Source organism: Arachis hypogaea, chromosome 12 (assembly GCF_003086295.3).
Source record: "Arachis hypogaea cultivar Tifrunner chromosome 12, arahy.Tifrunner.gnm2.J5K5, whole genome shotgun sequence".
NCBI lineage: Eukaryota > Viridiplantae > Streptophyta > Magnoliopsida > Fabales > Fabaceae > Arachis > Arachis hypogaea.
The window spans coordinates 54962598-54984824 of NC_092047.1; the positions used below are offsets into that span (position 1 = coordinate 54962598).

A 22227-nucleotide genomic window follows, 5' to 3' on the forward strand; every position below is an offset into this window, starting at 1 on the left:
TAATTGAATCTGAATTTTGAGGCCAAAATTCCTAATTTGGTGGGTAGAATGTAAACCCCGCTAATCGGAAAATAATTAGTCAATAAATCGAATTTTAAATAGGAAAATTAAAAATGCAAAACTAGTATCAAAATAGGATAGAGCTCATCAAAACGAGAATTTTGATACCAATTTCGAAAATTTGGCCCAAAATCGGACCGGAAGGACCGAACTGGTTGAATCGGGGCCCAAACCGAGCCCGTGGGTCCAACCGGACCCAAACACTTAAAGAAGACAGCAGCTCCTTCTTCCCCCATTTGCATGCAACGCAGCAAAACAGATTTGGGGAGGAAGAAGAGCCCCCAAACCCTTAACCTCCTTTGATCCACCATAACTCTTCCGTCCGGGCTCCGATCACCGCACCGTTCGCGGTCACGCGCTCAGCGCGTCGAGCTCTACCTTTCTATCCAAACAATTTCACTGGTAAGCCTCCTATTAAGTTCAGAATCCCTATCCCTCTTTCTTTGGTAAACTTGGAAACCTATGGTGAATCTTGTCCAATTTCTATGTTCTAGGTTCAAGTTAGCTTCCGGAACTTGTGGGCTCAAGCTATTGAGCATATGGGTATGGTAAGAACACCCTAACCCTAGCTCAATCTTGTTTTTGATAATAGAAAACTGAATTGGAACATATATATGTGTATTAGGTGTAGTTTAAGAGGGTGTTTATGCATTGGACTTGAATTTGGATTACTTGGAGCTTTGTTGGTGACAAGGCTTACTTTGGGGCTGTTTGATTGAGCTTGGAGGGGCTGTGATTTTGTGTTGAGAGGCTGCCTTGGGTGAATTAAGTGATCGGCCAAGGTATGGTTTAAGTTTCGCACGTTTAATATTTACGGTGTTGTGAAAACTTAGGTTAGAGGAACCATAGGATAAGTTGAATTGTTTGTTGTATTTAATGATTAGCCTTGTAATGTTGTTGGGATAGATTTGTTGGTGGATTTATATATTGGAATTATGAGATGTGGAAGTTATTAATGGTGTGCTCTTATATTTATTTATGATGGATTAGGATTGGTGTTTGTTAATAAGGATGTAGAGTTGTGTTATGGTGGTATTGCATATGCTGTAACTAATTATGTAATAATCGGAATTGCATGAGACCAAGTTTGGGCTAAACTTAGGAATATAAGGAACTAAACTGGAAAATTTGGGACATTTTTGTTAAATATACAATTTATGGCAAATTTTTAAAGTTAGGTTGTTAAATCTGTCCAGCAGCAGAAAAGATCAAACAGGGCAGCAACTTGTTTGTCTTGCTGCGACTTCTACGAGTTGAGTTTTGGAGCGAAATCAATTTTGTTATAAAATTTGTTTAATTTGCTTTATTTATCTAAAATTTCAGAATTTTAAGAGTTGAGGATTGGGAGCTGTGAATTTTTGAATATTGGTGGTCAAAACTGAAAAGAAACAGATTTCAGCAAGCTATGCATCAACTTCCAATGCTTGTAACTCTTAGAATTAAATAGAAATTGGGTTTCAACCAAGACATACTTGTTTCTGGATGAGCTAGGGTTTCTCAAATCAAAATTTAGCTTAATTGGAGTTTTGTAAAAAGTTATTCCAATTGAAAGGTACTAAGCTTATTGGTTTTTAAAACAGATTTTGTCTCATTTTTACTTAACTTCCAGGTAATGTAACTTTTTCATTAAAAATGATATTGACTCAGAACCAATTGAGAAAGAAACCTGGATGAGTAAAGTTTAACTACATTAATTTTCAAAGTCATTGGATTTAACTTGGATTTTATATTGAATTTCGAATATCACATGCTACTGCTGTTTTTCTGGTTTTATGCACTGCAGAGCAGTCACGGTTTTTTCTTTATTCCTGAGGCTAGAAAAATCGGAAATTTATGATATTTAGTTTGTTAGAAAGCTTATTTCAATATAAACGTCTGGACATAAATTTTGTACAATTCCGAGTTCATTTGCTATATTAGAAACAGAAAAGAAAATAGAGTGTCGAGGATGTCTTAGTGATAGTCATGAGTTCGAGAAGTTAAAGTTCAATCCTCGTGTGATGTGATTGATTTAATGTTAGAGTTGGGTTAATTTTAAGATTATTCGATATTAAGAAGGATGAGAAGAGTTTGATAAAAAGTTTGGTCAGGACCAGGAAAGGGTAATCAAGATGAATTATAAGGGAATGACGATGAAAAATGTGAAAGGGAGGTTGTTAATAAAAGGAGTTAATATGCCATGGCTTGATAAATGATTAAATAATGATTATTACTATGAAATGGCTTATGAATAATGTTATCTGAGATACGAGTTCCCTGGGTAAGAGCCGTGGCTCGCCATCACGTGTTCCAGGTTGAATCTCGATACTCTGTTGACCCTACGTCGTAAGGGTGACCGGGCACGTATAAATTCCCGGGTATGGATAGCCCCCATTGAGTGATTTTATAAAATATGAATGTGAACTCTATGCATAGACTCTTGGGGATGCACGACGGGGGGACAGTCTAAGGTTTTCGGACTTGTCGGGTTGGCTGGATAACCGACAGATGGGCCCCATCAGCCATAGGACAGGCATGCATCATATGCATTTGTTTGTATTGATTGCTATGCATTTTCTGGGTATGCCTAATTGATATATATTACCTGCTATTTGTTATACTTGCTATTTGTACTATTTGATCATTACTTGTGCGTGAACTTGTTTGGTTGCTTGTTTCTATTGCATTCTGAATGATGAAAGGATGGAGGAAACGGAGGAAATGGTTTGGTGTTAGGTTAAGCTTGAACTTGAGTAAGTTAGGCAGATTTAGAATACCTACCCCTGTTTATGGCTTCTGTTTAGTACTTAAGTTGGATAATTGAATAACGGAGTTCTAGGATTGCCTATGGCATTCTCAGGACCGTATTTCTTATGCGCGTGGCACTTTTACCATGCTGAGAACCTCCGGTTCTCATTCCATATTGTATTGTTGTTTTTCAGATGCAGGTCGAGAGGCTCCTCACTAGGCGTCTGGATCCTGGAAAGCGAAGTAGTCCTTGGGTGTATTTTGGTTTTTTATTTGTATATATGTATATATGTATTTAGCTTACTCTCCAAGTAACTTATGTATACTGCTCCTCTTAGAGGTTGAGGGAGAGATAGGAGTTTATTTTGGTATTTTGGTATATTTTGGGGGTACCTATGTATGTTCATATGTGTATATATATATATATATATATATATATATCCTCTGGCCAGCCTTAGCTTCGCAGGCTAAGTCAGGGGCTAGTTATGCTGTTCCCTTGGCTTTCCTTTATCCTTCTGCTTATCTTTATCATGTTCCTATTAGGTCTCTTAGCATGCAAGTAATCCTATTCCTTGAGCGTCGCGCTTTTTATTTTGCAATTTTGTTTACCCGTTTTGTTTCAAGGCTCCTAGTATATTATTTCTTTCAGTATTATATGTATATCTTTACTATTTAGAGGTCTGTAATACCACACTACCTCTGTTCTACGACTTAAGCGTAAAACACTGTGTAGTAGGGTGTTACATCAAACATCCACACACCTTGTATATATAGCATTACATGTTAGTTACTTAACAACATTTCTTCAAGGAGGAACACTAAGATTTTAAGGGCCACCCTAAGATTTACATTAAGTTGAATGGAAACTCTTGATTTCTACTTGCATGACATGTATAATTGATATATGATTTTTCAGCTGGAGAACACACAGCCTGTGAGTTTTGAGCATAATTATATGATTACATTCAAACCATAAATTTCATTCCTGTGTGTTTTGCCCTTCTTTTTCATTCTGGTGTTCTTTACTTTGTTTTAATCTATATGTCCAATATAGAATATAGATACATACCAAGAGATGATTGAGGCCATCATTTGAATTTTTTCTCACTTATCCCAATTTAGCCTACCTTTTACATCACCCTTGTTAGCCCCCTTGAGCTTCTTAATTTCCTCTTGTTCTATAACCACATTACTAGCCTTAAGCAGAAAAACAAAATAAAAATCCCAAGTTGAATCCTTAGTTAGCTTAAGATAGATATTGTGTACAATTTAAGTGTGAGAAATTTTATGGGAACTTGGGATGATAGAAATAAAGTAGGGATTTAAAATGAATAAGTTATTTCAGAAATTTGGGAAGCATGCTCATGTAAAATCAAAATAACTAAATTACCATGTTCAAATATATATATATATATATATATATATATATATATTTTCAGTATTTAAATAAGGGGATACAAAAATTTCCCAAATGCAAAATAAAAATCAATGCACATGGGACAAAATTTCAAAATTAAAATTAATGCATGAGCTAGTAATACAAAGTGGGAAAATTTGGGTAAATCGGTAAAGGAACTTTAAAGTATATAAAGTATGTATGTAAGGTGAAATCTTAAACTAATCAAGGATTCACTTTGTTAGCTCACTTAGCCTTATACATATACCCTTACCTTTACCTTGGCCCCATTACAATCTTGAAAAAGACCTCATGATTTTTGTATGTCTATATTCCATAGTTGTTGATTGGTTAGATGAAGAATAAAGTTTTAGAAAGCAAGGATAGAAAAAGAATAGAGTGATTAACCCAATAAACACTGAGTGACTAGAGAGTAAACACAAAATCCAGTGAGGGTTCAATAGCTCATCACCATATATCTCTGCTTAATTGTTAATTGTCTTCCAAGTTTGTGAAATACTTTTACCCATCTCAATTGTAAAAGTGCTTTAACATTATCTAAGGTTTGGCTATGCATATATGATTCCTTGAGGATATGAATTAATTTAACCACATGTAAGCTCTAAATACAAGTGAATAATAACTAGAATTGCATGACTCATTTAGGTAGTTTGCATTTAGAATAGAATGCATTGCATGAGATTCCACCATTCTAACTTTACCCTTTCTCTTGGATTTAGCATGAGGACATGCTATTGTTTAAGTGTGGGGAGGTTGATAAACCCATATTTTATGATGTATTTTGTGCTCAATTTAAGTGATTTATTCAATCCTTCACTCACTTATTCATGTTAATTGCATGGTTTTACTTTTCCTTCCTTACTATGTGATATATGTGAAAAACATGTTTCCCCTACGCTTTAAAAATATTAATTTTAATTACCCTTTATTACCATTCGATGCCGTGATTTGTGTGTTAAATATTTTCAGATCTCCTAAGGCAGGAATGGCTTAGAGGACAGAAAGCAAACATACAAAATTGGAAGGAAAGCACAAAAATGGAGTTTTGAAGAAAAGGGTAGCGACGCGAACGCATGGACGACGCGGCCGCGTGCCTAGCGCTAAAAGGCAGCGACGCAAACGCGTGACTGACACGGACGCTTGCCTTGAGCAGAATGCAAATGATGCGTACGCGTGACCGAAGCGAACGCGTGACAAGGAAAACTCCCAGATGACGCGACCGCGTGACCCACGCGGACGCGTGACAGACGCCACGTGCAGAAACTGCAGAAAACGCCCCCAGCAATTTCTGAAACCCTTTTGGCCCAGATCCAAGTCCAGAAAACACAGATTAGAGGTTATAAAGTGGGGGAATGCATCCATTCATGAGGAGGTCTTCCATTATTCACTTTTCATAATTTAGATGTAGTTTTTAGAGAGAGAGGTTCTCTCCTCTCTCTTAGGATTTAGGATTTCAGGATTTTTATTAGTTTAGTTCAATTCATCTTCAGTCACAGGTTCAATATTCCTTTTAATTTATATTTCTCTTCTGCTTTCAGATACTTTAATGCTTTAATTTGTTAATTACTTATGTTGATAAATTGGCTTACGAACCATTCATGTTAGGATTTTCTTTATTTAATATAAATTGAGGTATTTCAGATTTATGATTCTTATTTAGCTTTTTATATTCTTGGCTTTAATTGATTAATTGGAGACTCTTGAGTTATCAAACTCATCGTGATTGATAATTGTTATTTTTGCTAATTGAATTGAATTCCAATAACTCTAGTCCTTTCTTAGGAATTGACTACGACTTGAGGATCAAACTAATTAGTCCACTTGACTTTCCTTTGCTTTAATAAAGGTTAACTAAGTGGGATTAAAACTCAATTCTCATCACCATCGATAAGGATAACTAGGATAGGACTTCCAAATTTTCATACCTTGCCAAGAGTTCTATTAGTTATCAATTTACTAATTCCTGGAATTTATTTCCCTTGTTCAAACCTTTTAAAACCCAAAAACATTGTTTTCCATAACTAATAATAAGAGCACCTCCCTGCAGTTCCTTGAGAAGACGACCCGAGGTTTGAATACTTTGGTTTATAAATTTTATTGGGTTTGTTACTTGTGATAACCAAAACTTTTACACGAAAGGGATTCCTTACCGGTTTAGAAGCTATACCTGCAACGAGGATTTATTTTTAGAAAATTCTAGATCACGTAGGAATTCAGTTCGTCACTGCTAATGCGTTGGGGGATGCCCAGAACTTAGATCAGATACCGGTGGTTAAAGATTTTCCAGAAGTGTTCCCGGAAGATATCCCTGAGTTCCCACCTCAAAGAGAAATTGAATTTGCGATTGAATTGGTGCCGGAAGCCGGACCAGTGTCAATTGCGCCGTACCGAATGGCTCCAATAGAGCTGGAAGAATTAAAGACTCAGTTGGAAGAGCTTCTGAACAAGAGGTTCATTTGACCGAGTGCATCACCGTGGGAAGCGCCAGTTTTATTGGTAAAGAAAAAGGATGGTGGAATGTGTTTGTGCGTGGATTACCGACAGTTGAACAAAGTGACTGTGAAGAACAAGTATCCACTGCTAAGGATAGATGACTTGATGGATCAATTGCAAGGAGCTGGAATGTTTTCTAAGATTGATTTGAGATCCGGTTACCATCAGAAAAGGGTGAAAGAGGATGATATCCTTAAGACTGCGTTTAGGATGTGCTATGGACACTACGAGTTTGCGGTGATGTCCTTTGGGCTAACGAATGCACCTGTTGTTTTCATGAATTACATGAACAGAGTGTTTCATCCCTTTTTGGAAAACTTCGTGGTAGTTTTCATAGACGATATCTTGGTTTATTCTAAGACAGAAAAGGAGCATGAGGAGAACTTGAGAATTGTGCTACAAATCCTAAAGGAGTGAAAGTTGTATGCTAAGTTGTCGAAGTGTGAGTTTTGGAAGGAAGAAATGAAGTTCTTAGGTCATGTGGTGAGCAAAGGAGGAATAGCCGTTGATGAGGGGCAGAGGTTGGTGAATTAAAAATTATTAAAATAGTTACGTTGCAAGTATAGTTCTTAACTCACCAAAAATCTGCCTATCAATTTAGAAATATGTCACAGAGAGTTTAAATTAAAAATTACTGGGAGTTGAAGTCCCAGGTCGTCTCCTAACGAGTTGCAGAAAAGTGTGCTATTTTATTAATCAGATGTTCCAAGAAGATGAGTTAAGTAGAGGGAAAATTAAAAAGAGGAAATTTAATTAATATGAATAAAAGCCTTGATTGGGAGTTGATTAGCTGGAATCTCTATTATTGATGGGATGATTTCAAGATTAATTTATAATTAATGGTTGTTCCGTTTAGTTAACCTTTACTAGGTAAGGGAAAGTCAAACAAGTTGGAATGCTAGATCTGTTCACGAGTTGCAACCCACTTAGTTCAAAGGGATTGGTGTTAGTAATTAGATAACAATCCAATAGTTAACCTAATTACAATTTTTCTTTCAATCCTTCCAACTCAAGAGTTCCTTTCAATCAACTCCCCATCAAGTGAGGGAACTACTCACTCATTGTCAATAATAAATCCATAAAACATGAAAGGGAATTAAAAGAAGACATGATTATTGGAATGGAAAAATAAATTAAAATGGAAGAAATAATCCTTGTATCAAATAATCATGAAAGTATTCAAATGACAAAATTGAACAAAGCAAAGAACATGGAAGAATAAAACCAAGTAAAGAGAATGAACAAGAATGACGAGGTCTTGATGAGGAAATAACTCTTCTCAATGTTCCAATGCTAAGATCAATTCAAAATTAAAATTCTAAAACCTAGAGGAGGAAAAACTAGATCTAAAACTGTCAACTGTCTAGAATGAATATTGTCTTTTGTTTCTGTATATTCTCTAGCTCTAGTCTGCTGTTCCGGGCTGAAAACTGGGTCGAAATAAGGTCCAAAATCGCCCCCAGCGAAGTCTGCAGATTATGCAGATCGCACATGTCACGCGATCGCGTCATCCATGCGGACGGGTCATTCGCGCTTTTCCTTGCCACGCGTTCGCATCGTTCACGCTACCGCGTCGCCTGAGCTTTTCTAATCCGCGCGGCCGCGTGAGCCATGCGGCCGCGTCACTGCGATTCGCTCTCCTTCGCGCGGTCGCGTGAGCCATGCGACCACGTCACTTCTCACTGGTTATCTCCTCAAATTCTTGTGTTCCTTCCATTTTTGCTAGCTTCCTTTCTAATCTCCAACTCATTCATGCCCTATGAAGTCTGAAACACTCAACACACAGATCACAGTATCGAATGGAATAAAGGGGAATTAAAAATACATAATTAAAGTCTCTAGGAAGCAGTTTTCAAACATGTTATAAATTCAGGAAGGGATTATAATTTCATGCTAATTTAATGAATAAGTGGGTAAGGATCATGATAAAACCATACAATTAAACACAATATAAACCATAAAATAGTGGTTTATCAACCTCCCCACACTTAAACATTAGCATGTCCTTATGCTTAATTGAAGGAGATAAGGAAATAAGTATGAACATGTTGAAACTCATGAAATGCAATGCAAGCCTATATATAAATAAATGCAACTATATGATTCTTGCCCACTTGATCAAAAGTAAATAAGCTCTTCAAAATAATTACAAATAAAATTCCACTAATTCTATCATTATACAATAAAACAGATAAAAGTGCAAGAAGATAGCTCATGAAAGCAGGGAACATGGAAATTCAAGCATTGAACCCTCACTGATAATGTATGTGCGCTCTAATCTCTGGTGTATAGGGTAATCACTCTATCCTTCTCTAATCATGCTTTCTAACTTTTGTTCTTCTCCTAACCAATCAACAACAGTTAATATACCAATGCAAATATCATGAGGTCTTTTCAAGGTTGTAATGGGGCTAAGGTACAGGTAGGGGTATACATTTGGTCAAGTGAGCTAATAAATTGAATCTTTAATTAACCCGAGCTTCAACCCAACCTATATATTTTTAATGTAATTTTAAAGTTCATACCTAGCTACCCAGAATTCCCTTTTTCTATTCATACTCATGTATCAACTTTATATTTGGTTCTATCATATGTGCATTGATCTTTGAATTCTGAATTTATCATTGGGGTAATTTTTTGTCCCCTTATTTATTTATATAAATTTTTTTTGACATTAAAATAAATATATCTTATCAATGCACATAGATTTTTGATTCTTATAGTTTCACATGAGTAGGTATCCAAATTCCCATTAAATTCTCATGACACATTCCCTTAACAACTTTTGTTCCCACAAATTCCCATACTTAACTAGCACACACAATTCTATCTTAAGCTAACCAAAGATTCAATTTGGGATATACAATTGTTTTTCAGCTTAAGGTTAGTAATGTGGTAAAATATAGAACAAATGGGATTTAAAGGCTCAAAGTGGTTAACAAAGGAAATTGAAAAGGGTAGGCTTAATTTGGATAAGTGAGTTTAAACAAATAATGGCCTCAATCATGTGCAAGCATACAAATATAATAAATATTGGACATATAAGATAAAACAAAATATAGATTACAATCATAGAGAAGTAAACACACAAGAATGAAATAATTATGGTTAAATAATGTAACCATACATAAAGGCTCAAATCTTTCACAGGTTGTGTGTTCTTTAGCTCAAATATCATGTTTCAAATACAACTCAAGCAAATTTATCATAAAATTTTGAAAAATTAGTGAAATTTTGTTCCAAGGATAGAGTCTTAAAAGAAACTTATTGTCTTTTCAATCAAGTAGAACATGCATGCAACTATCCTAACCTATGCAGTTTATTCTATTCTATAAAAGAGAGAAAATCTAACTAAAATATCCTAATTATTGGTGCTAGGGAAGAGAAATTACCTTCGGAAGTCAGGTAATGACCGACCTCCCCACACTTAAGGCTTTGCACCATCCTCGGTGCCATCTGTCAGGAACAGGGGTGGGCTGGTGGCAGTATCTCCACAGTCGGGACCATGATGGCTCCCTGTGCTGGTAAAAAAAGTGGAGTCCGGGGTATCCGAGTCCTTGAAGTGTCCCTTGAGTAGCTCCTTGAGGTGTTTGAATCGGCGCTCGTTACGACGCTCTCTCAACTTAGCTTTGTGTTCTTGCCGATCCAACCTTGTGATTATCTGCTGGAGCAATTCATCAGTTGTAGGTGCTTGTGGTGTTGAAGAAGGATTATCTTCAACTGGAGCAGTAGGAAGACTTTTAGTGGCTGTTGAAAGTCTGAGGTATTTCCCGTAAGGGACATACTGATCATCCCATAGAAGCACGGCTTTGGTGTCCCCAGCTCTGTAGGAGACTCCGGCTGCTGAGACAAGATCTGAGACCAAGGCGGGGAAAGGTAAGTTGCTTGCAATTTGTACGTGTCCCATAGCATTCCGGATATGTCGAGAGATTCAGAGGTTGGTCTGTAAGGATGCACCATAGTAGAACGGCCATGTCCGCAGTGAAGGAGGACTCATGAGTGCTCAGAAAGACGTAATAGGACATGATCTGTGCCCATACGCAAGCCTCCAAGGTAAGTGCTGAAGCCAAGATTCTTTTAGGGTGGGTACGGTGGTATCCGTAGATCCAACGGCTGCCAGGTAATGCGATAACTCCGAGGACGGAGTCCCAGTCAAATTGGTACCTCTGGCGCTTAAGTGCGGCTTCTTGAAAGGCGTCCATTCCTGCTGGAATAGGGGGAAGACTCAGAGCTTGCTGAATGGCCTCTTCTGTGATGGGGACTTGCTTCTGCCGGACATAAACAGACTGCAGGGTTGGCATGTAGAAGTTAGAGTAGAACTCAACTACCCAAGAAAGATTGACCTGCCTTGGCTGTCTCCGTAGGAAACCCCATTGTCTATGTTCAATTTGCGACTCAACAAAGGTAGCAATATTAGACGGGAGGATAAGAAGGTATTCATTGTTATAGTTTCTTTCCGCCAGGATAGGGAACATCTGCTCACAGTAGCGATTGGGAAATCGCGCAGTGTCCTTTGCTAGAAAGGCTTTCTCCTTTTCATCAACCTTTATTATCCTCTTAACTCTTTTTGTTGAGGGCTTGACTGCGGTTGAAGAAGGCTCTGCCACTAATGCTCTTTTAGTTCCTCTTCTTGCTGGTGGTTTGGAAGTAGCTTTCTCTTTTCCTTTCTTGGTGGCCATCCTGAAAGAAGGGAAGAGAAAGTAAATTAAATTCAAAAAGATATACAGCCAGGAAGGAAACGGAAAAGAGGGTGATGGATGCACAGTAAGATATACTGACATTATCACATGCTCGCGAGTACATGTGAAAAGCCAACAATGGAAAATAGCTAGTGCATATAAAGACAAGTGATTGCAAGGTGTTTATTGGCATGCCGGCAAAGGGCATGAGTAGCATAGACCAAGCAAGACTTTGTAACAAACCATCACGTTTGTATTGACAATTAAATTTAATTAATACAATAGTAAAGGGAAGTTGTGAAAAGCAAGCATTGAATAGTATAACAACATAGAGAAGTGCATAATGCCATTTGAGCCTTTTCACAAACACAAAGCATGCATGTTGAATAAGGTATAGAAAATATGAAGGTGAACATGCAAGCAATCCCTTAATTAGAATAAAAATAATTGTCAAACAATTTGCAACAATCCACAAGCATATAATGAGGGATAATGACTCAAAAAATTTCTAACACCATGTAAAAAGGAAAAGAAAAAGAAGGAAAATATGAAGAATGAAAAGAAAAAGAAAAGAAGAAGAAAATAACATATAAAATAATAGTAATGATAGAAAAAGAAAGAGGGAAGAAGAAAATAAAACCTTGTTAATGGAGGTGAGAGAGATAGAGAGTGAAAGGTGAGATAGAAGGGGGAAGGGGGAAGGAAGAAATAAGGAGGGAAAAGAAAAACTAGGATTGGGAGGGGAGAAAGATAAGATAATTTAGCAATTTAGGTTGAGCTGTGCGGCGCACGCGACGCGGCCGCGTGGGGCACGCGTTCGCGTGAATGCGCTTCAAGTAAGGTGACGCGATCGCGTCGACCACGTGGTCGCGTGACCCATATTATGCTTCTGGCACGAGGGCATCCTCGCTCCAGCACAACTCTCTGTTCAAATTAATTTAAATGCCAAAATTGGGGTGACGCGATCGCGGGGTCACGCGATCGCGTGAGTGTGCGCCAGAAAATGGATGACGCGGCCGCGTCAGCGACGCGGTAGCGTGATAAGGATTGTGCCTCTAGCACCAATCCAGCATCACTCTCGCACAATATTTCATTGTGCACCCTTGTACGTCGAAGACTCAGGGCACGCGGTCGCGTGGGAGGCCATGATTCCCATGTGACGCGAACGCGTCAGCGACGCGGTCGCGTGGGAGGATTTGTGCCATTGGCACGCCTCCAGCCACACTCCAGCGTGACTTTCTGTTCATTTTATTTTTCTTCACTGTCCCTGTGACCCGGACGCGTCGCTGATGCGATCGCGTCGCGTAGCGAAAATTTTTTTTTTTAAGTAAAAACCTGTAAATGCAGATGCATGAAAGTACTAAGAAAGAGAAGAGTTATTGAATAGGAAAAACTAAAAATAAAGAAAAGAACGATCATACCATGGTGGGTTGTCTCCCACCTAGCACTTTGCTTTAACGTCCGTAAGTTGGACGCTCCACTAGCTCAATCTTCTACTATGTGGTGATCTTCCAAGAGGAAGATCTCAAGCTCCTTGTTTCTCTGTATCTTCTCGCCATGGTATAGCTTCAGGCATTGTCCATTAACCTTAATAAGTTCAGAGCTTGAAGGATGGCTTAGGTGATAAACTCCGTACGGTTCGGCCTTCTCTACTCTGTATGGACCTTCCCATCTTGATCTCAACTTGCCTGGCATGAGCCTTAGTCGAGATTTATAAAGGAGGACTAAATCCCCAGGTTGGAACTCTTTCTTCTTGATGTTTTGATCATGTACAGCCTTCATATTTTCCTTGTATATTCTGGAATTTTCATAAGCTTCTAGGCGAAGGCTCTCCAGTTCCTGCAGTTGCAACTTCCTTTCAGCTCCGGCTTTCTCAATTCCCATGTTGCACTCCTTAACTGCCCAAAAGGTTCTGTGTTCTACTTCAACTGGGAGATGACAAGCTTTTCCATAAACCAAGCGGAAAGGACTCATCCCAATGGGTGTCTTGTATGCTGTTCTATATGCCCAGAGTGCATCTTGTAGCCTGGTGCTCCAGTCTTTTCTATGAGGCTTTACTATCTTTTGCAAGATACTCTTAATTTCTCTGTTTGACACCTCGACTTGCCCATTAGTTTGGGGATGGTAAGCTGTTGTAACTTTATAAATTATCCCATGCTTCTTCATTAATCCTGTTAGTCTCCTGTTACAAAAATGGGTGCCTTGGTCGCTCACGATTGCTCGTGGTGATCCGAAGCGACATATAATATGGTTTCTCACAAAGGAAACAACAGTGTTAGCATCATCAGTGCGGGTAGGAATTGCTTCCACCCATTTGGAAACATAATCCACAGCTAACAATATATAAAAATATCCATTAGAATTTGGAAATGGACTCATGAAGTCAATGCCCCAAACATAAAAAATTTCACAGAAAAGCATAATTTGTTGAGGCATCTCATCCCTCCTGGATATATTACCAAATTTCTGGCATGGGAGACAAGATTTACAAAACTCAGCAACGTCTCTAAAAAGAGTAGGCCACCAGAATCCACAGTCTAAGATTTTTCTAGCTGTCCTTTGAGGACCAAAATGTCCTCCACTCTCAGATGAGTGACAGGCCTCTAAAATGGACTGGAATTCTGATTGAGGCACACAACGTCTAATTACTTGATCAGCGCCACATCTCCATAAATATGGGTCATATATAATATTTAGACTCGCTTTTCAGCTTGTCTCTTTGATGCTTAGAGAAATTTGGAGGAAATGTGCGGCTAACTAAATAATTAGCAACAGGTGCATACCAAGGGACTACCTCAGATACTGCTTGCAGGTTATCAAAAGGAAAATTGTCATCTATAGGAGTAGAATCATCCTTAATATGCTCAAGGCGACTCAAGTGGTCTGCCACTAAATTCTGATTACCACTCCTATCCTTTATTTCTAAATCAAATTCTTGTAACAGCAGTATCCAACGTATAAGTCTTGGTTTGGACTCCTTTTTAGCTAATAGATACTTTAAAGCTGCGTGGTTCGAATACACTACTACTCTAGTACCAAGTAAATAAGCTCGGAATTTATCCAGAGCAAAAACAATAGCAAGAAGCTCTTTCTCAGTAGTAGTATAATTGGATTGGGCAGTGTCTAAAGTCTTGGACGCATAAGCAATAACGAAAGGATCCTTACCTTCACGCTGAGCCAGCGCTGCTCCTACTGCATGGTTGGAAGCATCGCACATGATTTCAAATGGCTGGCTCCAGTCTGGTCCTCTCACAATTGAGGCTTGAGTCAGAGCAGTCTTCAGCTTATCAAACGCTTGTTTGCAATCCTCACTGAACTCGAACTCAATATCCTTCTGCAGTAATCTGGATAAGGGAAGTGCGACCTTACTAAAGTCCTTAATAAATCTCCTGTAAAAATCTGCATGGCCAAGGAACATTTTTCGAAAAGTTTAATACAAGGTTTGTATTAACACATCTATCTAATACTCTAAATAATCCATCTAAGCAAAGGCTAAAAGAATCACCATAAACGCTAAAATCATCCATAAAAACTTCCATACAGTCCTCAATAAGATCGGAGAAAAGACTCATCATGCACCTTTGGAAAGTAGCTGGTGCATTGCACAAGCCAAAGGGCATTCTCTTGTAAGCATAAGTCCCAAAAGGACATGTAAAAGTAGTCTTTTCCTGATTCTCAGGAGCTATATGAATCTGGAAATAACCTGTGTAACCATCTAAGAAGCAATAATGTGATTTACTTGACAGGCGATCCAGCATTTGATCAATGAATGGAAGTGGATAGTGATCCTTACGGGTAGCTTGGTTGAGACGCCTGTAATCAATGCAGACTCTCCAAGCATTCTGAACTCTAGTTTCTATGAGCTCTCCATGCTCATTCTCCACTGTAGTGACTCCAGACTTTTTGGGCACCACTTGTACTGGGCTTACCCATTCACTGTCTGAAATGGGATATATGATACCGGCATCCAATAGTCTGGTCACTTCCTTTTTGACAACTTCCAAGATGGTGGGATTCAATCTTCTTTGGGGTTGACGGACAGGTCTTGCTTCCTCTTCTAAAAATATTCTGTGCTCACATACTTGAGGGTTGATACCTACTATGTCTGCCAAGCTCCACCCAATTGCCTTCTTATGCTTCCTCAGCACATCAAGTAACTGCTCTTCTTGTTGAGAAGTAAGTTCCCTTGCAATAATAACTGGAAGCTGCTGCTTATCTTCAAGATAAGCATATTTGAGATGTAGAGGGAGGGGCTTCAATTCGAACTTTTGATCATGGGTAGGCTCTGGATTATCTGAAGCTTGTGAAAATGACGAAGTGCCCTCATTGTCAGTTAAGAGGGTCCCTACACTTGGACCTTGTCCAGTGTGCCTCTCTTCAAACTCTTCCTTGTGAACTTCAGCTACACTTTCATCTATGACATCACACTGGAAGATAGAACGATCTTCTGGGGGGTTGTCAATGACTCTGTTCAGATTGAAGATTACTATGCGGCCATCTATTTCAAAGGAGTATGTTCCTGAAAAGGCATCCAATTTGAATTTTGATGTTTTCAGGAATGGTCTTCCAAGTAGGATTGATGATGGCTTATCTGAATCATTATGAGGCATTTCCAAGATATAAAAATTAGTGGGAAATGTAAGCCCTTTAATGTTCACCAAAACATCTTCAGTAACTCCAGCCACTGTAATAATGCTTTTATTTGCTAACACAAAACGAGCTGCCGACCTTTTTAAGGGAGGGAGCCTCAAAATATCATATATAGACAAAGGCATTATACTGACACATGCTCCTAAATTACACATGCAATCATAAATCACTACACCATCAATAGTACAGCTAACTATACAAGGACCTGGATCACTACATTTTTCAGATAATCCTCCCATTAAAGCAGATATAGAACTACCTAAAGGAATAGTTTCTAATTCATTAATTTTGTCTTTATGGATACATAAGTCTTTTAGAAACTTTGCATATTTAGGTACCTGCTGAATAACATCAAAAAGAGGAACAGTTACCTCAACCTTTTTGAATATTTCTACCATTTTGGGGTCGGGTTCCAACTGCTTCCTGGGCTTCCTTGCAAGTTGTGAAAATGGAATAGGAGTAGTGTTTGCTGTGGTGTCTGCGCCTTTTGGTGCTTCCTCCTGCGGTTGAGCTATTTCTTCTTCAGCTATGTCCTGTATGTCCTCTTCCTCTTCAACATCTTCTATTTCTATTACCTCTTCAGCTGAGGTGTGTTCTGGTGGGCTTGGTTCCTCCTGATTCCTCTCTTGCAGTGTGGTTCCAGACCTTAGGGTGATGGCATTAATGCCTCCCTTTGGATTGGGTAATGGTTGAGAGGGGATTCCAGTGGAGCTTGAAGGTTGGTTACTGGAATTTTGTGTTGATCCAATCTATGACATAAGAGCTTGCAAAGTAGAGGTGAGACCATTCAGACTGGCATTAATACTATTCATGTTATTTTCCATGGTCTGTTGTCTTCGCTCAAAAGATTGTAGTAGCTCTTCATTAGGAGATAAAGAAGAATGAGTAAATTGAGATGTCTACTGTTGATTGTTCTGTGGTCCTTGGTTTTGCCTCAGGTGAGGTGCTCTGTAAGGTTGATTGTGCTGCCTATTGTTGTTATTATTCCACCTCTGATTACCCTGATTATCTCGGCCCCCTCTGTTATTGTTGTCCCTCCAATTCTGGTTGGAATTGTCTTGCCATCCATGGTTATTGTTTCCACTTTGATTGTACCCTTGGTTGGGGCGGTCATAGAAGTTATGAGTGGATGCCACCATGTTGTCTTCTTGTTGGAGCTACGGGCATTCATCAGTGTAATGGCTATAATCAGCACAGATTCCGCAAATTCTTTGCGGGACTAATTGTTGGTTTTGTTGCTGAGCTTGTTGCTGATTCAATTGCATCTGCTTCAGCAAGTTGGTCATCTCACATAAACTCTGAGCTAGAGCAGCAGTCTCTCTGCTAGAGGATACTTCTATAACGACTTTTGAACGACCTTGCTTTTGTCTGTGGTTCCTAGTAGATTCAGCTAAATTATTGATCAATTGCCAAGCCTCATCAGTTGTCTTGTACTTCTTCATAGACCCATTGCTAGCACTTTCCAATGTGGTCTTATCTTGGGGCCTCATGCCCTGTGTGACATAGCTAAGTAATACTATCTTGTCAATCATGTAGCGGGGGCATGCCTCCAGAAGATTATTGAAGTGCTCCCAGTATTCAAAGAGAGTCTCATTGTCATTCTGAACAATTGTGGAAATATCCTTCCGCAGTTTATCAGTAACTTCAGATGGAAAGAATTTCTCCAAAAACTCCTTTCTGAGTGTATCCCAGTTGGATACATTTGCTAGAGGTTGAGTGTAGTACCACTCTCTTGCTTTTCTCTCAAGAGAAAACGGGAAAGCTTTCAGCAAAATTGAAGTTTCATCAGTACCATCACGCCTGACAGTAGAATAGGCTGCCTGGAAATCTCTCAAGTGCTTGATAGGCTCTTGAGCAGGTAGGCCATGAAACTTGGGCATCAAATTTAGTAGTGCGGTCCTTATTTCAAAATCTGTAGCTACCGCTGGATGATGCGCTTGAAACGGTTGCATTGTAAAATCAGGGGCTCCTTCCGCCTGGATGGTAACTCTCCTAGCTGCCATGTCTTCTGTACGTAAAACAACCGAATCAGTAGAACGGGGGCTGGTTTCTTCCTCAAGTTCACGCTCAGATCCGCCCTCAGAGCGCACTAACCGACGCTGTTCTCGCCTTGTTCGTGAAATAGTCCTTTCAATTTCAGGATCGAATATTAGCAAGCACGGATCAGGAAGTGAACACGTCATTTGACGGAAGAAACATGCAGCTCATAGTAGCAAAATAAAATAAAATGCAAATAAATAAATTCTAATTAATAACTTTAGCATTCTATTGCAACTCCCCGGCAACGGCGCCAAAAATTGATGAGGGGCAAAGGTTGGTGAATTAAAAATTATTAAAATAGTTACGTTGCAAGTATAGTTCTTAACTCACCAAAAATCTGCCTATCAATTTAGAAATATGTCACAGAGAGTTTAAATTAAAAATTACTGGGAGTTGAAGTCCCAGGTCGTCTCCCAATGAGTTGCAGAAAAGTGTGCTATTTTATTAATCAGATGTTCCAAGAAGATGAGTTAAGTAGAGGGAAAATTAAAAAGAGGAAATTTAATTAATATGAATAAAAGCCTTGACTGGGAGTTGATTAGTTGGAATCTCTATTATTGATGGGATGATTTCAAGATTAATTTATAATTAATGGTTGTTCCGTTTAGTTATCCTTTACTAGGTAAGGGAAAGTCAAACAAGTTAGAATGCTAGATCTGTTCACGAGTTGCAACCCACTTAGTTCAAAGGGATTGGTGTTAGTAATTAGATAACAATCCAATAGTTAACCTAATTACAATTTTTCTTTCAATCCTTCCAACTCAAGAGTTCCTTTCAATCAACTCCCCATCAAGTGAGGGAACTACTCACTCATTGTAAATAATAAATCGATAACACATGAAAGGGAATTAAAAGAAGACATGATTATTGGAATGGAAAAATAAATTAAAATGGAAGAAATAATCCTTGTATCAAATAATCATGAAAGTATTCAAATGACAAAATTGAACAAAGCAAAGAACATGGAAGAATAAAACCAAGATAAGAGAACGAACTAGAATGACGAGGTCTTGATGAGGAAATAACTCTTCTCAATGTTCCAATGCTAAGATCAATTCAAAATTAAAATTCTAAAACCTAGAGGAGGAAAAACTAGATCTAAAACTGTCAACTGTCTAGAATGAATGTTGTCTTTTGTTTCTGCATATTCTCTGGCTCTAGTCTGCTATTCCGGGCCAAAAACTGGGTCAAAATAAGGTCCAAAATCGCCCCCAGCGAAGTCTGCAGATTATGCAGATTGCACATGTCACGCGATCGCGTCATCCATGCGGACGCGTCATTCGCGCTTTTCCTTGCCACGCGTTCGCGTCGTCCACCCTACCCCGTCGCCTGAGCTTTTCCAATCCGCGCGGCCGCGTGAGCCATGCGGCCGTGTCACTGCGATTCGCTCTCCTTCGCGCGGTCGCGTGAGCCATGCGACTGCGTCACTTCTCGCTGGTTATCTCCTCAAATTCTTGTGTTCCTTCCATTTTTGCTAGCTTCCTTTCCAATCTCCAACTCATTCATGCCCTATGAAGTCTGAAACACTCAACACACAGATCACGGCATCGAATGGAATAAAGGGGAATTAAAAATACATAATTAAAGTCTCTAGGAAGCAGTTTTCAAACATGTTATAAATTCACACAATTTATAACATGTTTGAAAACCACACAATTAAACACAATATAAACTATAAAATAGTGGTTTATCAGCCATAGACCCTTCGAAGGTAGAAGCGGTGATGGAATGGGAAAGGCCGACGACTGTGACGGATGTCAGGAGCTTTTTGGGTTTAGCCAGATATTACCAGAGATTTATCGAAGGATTTTCCCGGATTGCACTACCAATGACGAAGTTGACAAGGGAAGAAGCGCCTTTTGTGTGGACGTCGGAGTGTGAAGAGAGTTTTCAGAATTTGAAGTAGAAGTTAACTTCAGCACCTGTTTTAATCTTGCCGGAACTGCATGAACCATTTGAAGTGTATTGTGATGCGTCACTGAAGGGTTTGGGTTGCGTGTTGATGCAACACCGGAATGTGGTGGCTTACGCATCGCGTCAGCTGAGACCACATGAGGTGAATTATCCAACTCATGATTTGGAATTACCGGCGATTGTGTTTGCATTGAAGATTTGGAGGTACCACTTGTACGGAATAAAGTTTAGCATCTTCTCTGATCATAAGAGTCTCAAGTACATCTTTGATCAGAAAGAGCTTAATATGCGCCAGAGAAGGTGGATAGAGTTGCTTAAAGATTATGATTTCGGGTTGAGTTATCACCCTGGAAAGGCGAATGTGGTAGCAGACGCGTTGAGTCGGAAATCTTTAACAATAGCTTGGATGAGGATTAAGGAAGAGGAGCTAGTAAATAAGTTTGTGGATCTTAAGCTGGATATTGGTGAAGTTGCCAGAAGAGCTTGTTTGAACCAGCTACAAATTTCAAGCACGTTTAAATCAGAGATACAAAGGGCTTAGCAAGATGAGCAGAAGTTTCAGCAATTGCTTCAATCAGTTGGTGATAAGAGGCGTGAAGAATTCGCTAAGGATGGTGAAGGATTGTGGAGATATAAGGGGAGGATTTGCATACCGGATGTTGAAAGTTTAAGACAAGATTTGTTGTCGGAAGCTCACAACAGTGGGTTTTCTATTCATCCTGGAAGCACGAAGATGTATTATGACTTGAAGAGGATGTTCTGGTGGCCGGGGATGAAGGATGATGTAGCAACAGTGGTATCCAAGTGTTTAACTTGCCAGAAGGTGAAGATAGAGCATCAAAAATCATCAGGGATGTTACAGCCACTTGAGATTCCTCAGTGGAAGTGGGAAGGAATTGCGATGGACTTCGTGACCGGTTCACCGAGGACTAGGTCAGGATTTGATGCGATTTGGGTGATCGTAGATCGCTTATCCAAATCCGCTCATTTTCTGCCTATTCGAGTGAATTGTTCTATGGAGCAGTTAGCAAGGTTGTATATAAAGGAGATAGTAAGGTTGCATGGTGTGCTGTCGAGCATAGTGTCGGACCGTGATCCCCGATTCACTTCAAGGTTTTGGGGAGCTTTCCAAAGAGCTTTTGGTACGAAGCTATATCTCAGCACTGCGTATCATCCCCAAACGGATGGACAGTCAGAGAGAACTATTCAGACATTGAAAGATATGCTAAGAGCATGTGTTCTAGATCAACCCGGAAGTTGGGACTGTTACATGCCATTGGTGGAGTTTGCGTACGACAACAGCTTTCATGCGAGCATTGGGATGGCTCCGTATGAGGCCTTGTATGGACGGAAGTGCCAATCTCCACTTTGTTGGTATGAATCTGGTGAAGTAAGTGTATTGGGTCCAGATTTGGTAGCAGAGACTATGGAGAAAATTAGGAAGATACGGGAGAAGATTTTAACTACTCAGAGTCGACAGAAGAGCTATGCGGATAAGAGGAGGAAGCCGTTGGAATTTGAAGTGGGAGAACATGTATTCCTGAGGGTAAATGTAAATTGCCTTCACTTAGTTAACCTCTAACCAATGAAGAAAAGTCAAGTGCATACAATCAACTTGAGTTCACAAGTCCTAGTCAACTCATAGTGAGAGACTAGATTTAGTGAAGTTCAAGCTAACCGGCAATCTTCAATTACCAATCAACAAGAGACTTTGACAATTCGAGAGTCTCCAAATCATCAACCAAAGCCAAGAACATAAAAATCTATTTCAAAATCCAACCAAGCATTTTATCAAATACTTAGAAGGCACAAAATAAAATCATAAAAAATTAACAACAGGTAGTGAAATCTAAGATTAACAATTGCAAGGAAACAATAACACAAATTAAAGAAAGCATTAATAACATGAAAATATAAATTGCATGAGTAAATATCAAGAGTAGCAAGAGTGCATAACAAAAAGGCAACAAAGTGAAAGAAATCAACAAGAGAAGATAACTAAGGCATTAGAACAATGAAAGGTAGAAAAGAAACTAAATTAAAGCAAGATGGAATCTAAATTTGAGAAGAAATAAAACTAAAAGAAACCTTAAAACCTACAGAGAGGAGAGCGCCTCTCTCTCTAGAATTCTACATCTAAAACCTAACTAGTGTGTAAGTGAATGAATGAAAAAAAGTCAATGATTAGTGATGAGAGGAACTTTTGCATGGTCTAGAAATTTGCGGATAAATCCCCGTTGCAAGTAT

At 39.0% G+C, this 22227-nt stretch overlaps 1 long non-coding RNA gene across 1 annotated transcript; it reads left to right on the forward strand.

The window, feature by feature from the left end:
- Positions 1-298: 298 nt before the first annotated feature.
- Positions 299-3296, forward strand: LOC140177034 (uncharacterized). Its single transcript, XR_011868494.1, has 4 exons — positions 299-462; positions 555-608; positions 686-842; positions 2982-3296. It is a non-coding gene; the product is annotated as an uncharacterized lncRNA (long non-coding RNA).
- Positions 3297-22227: the final 18931 nt, after the last annotated feature.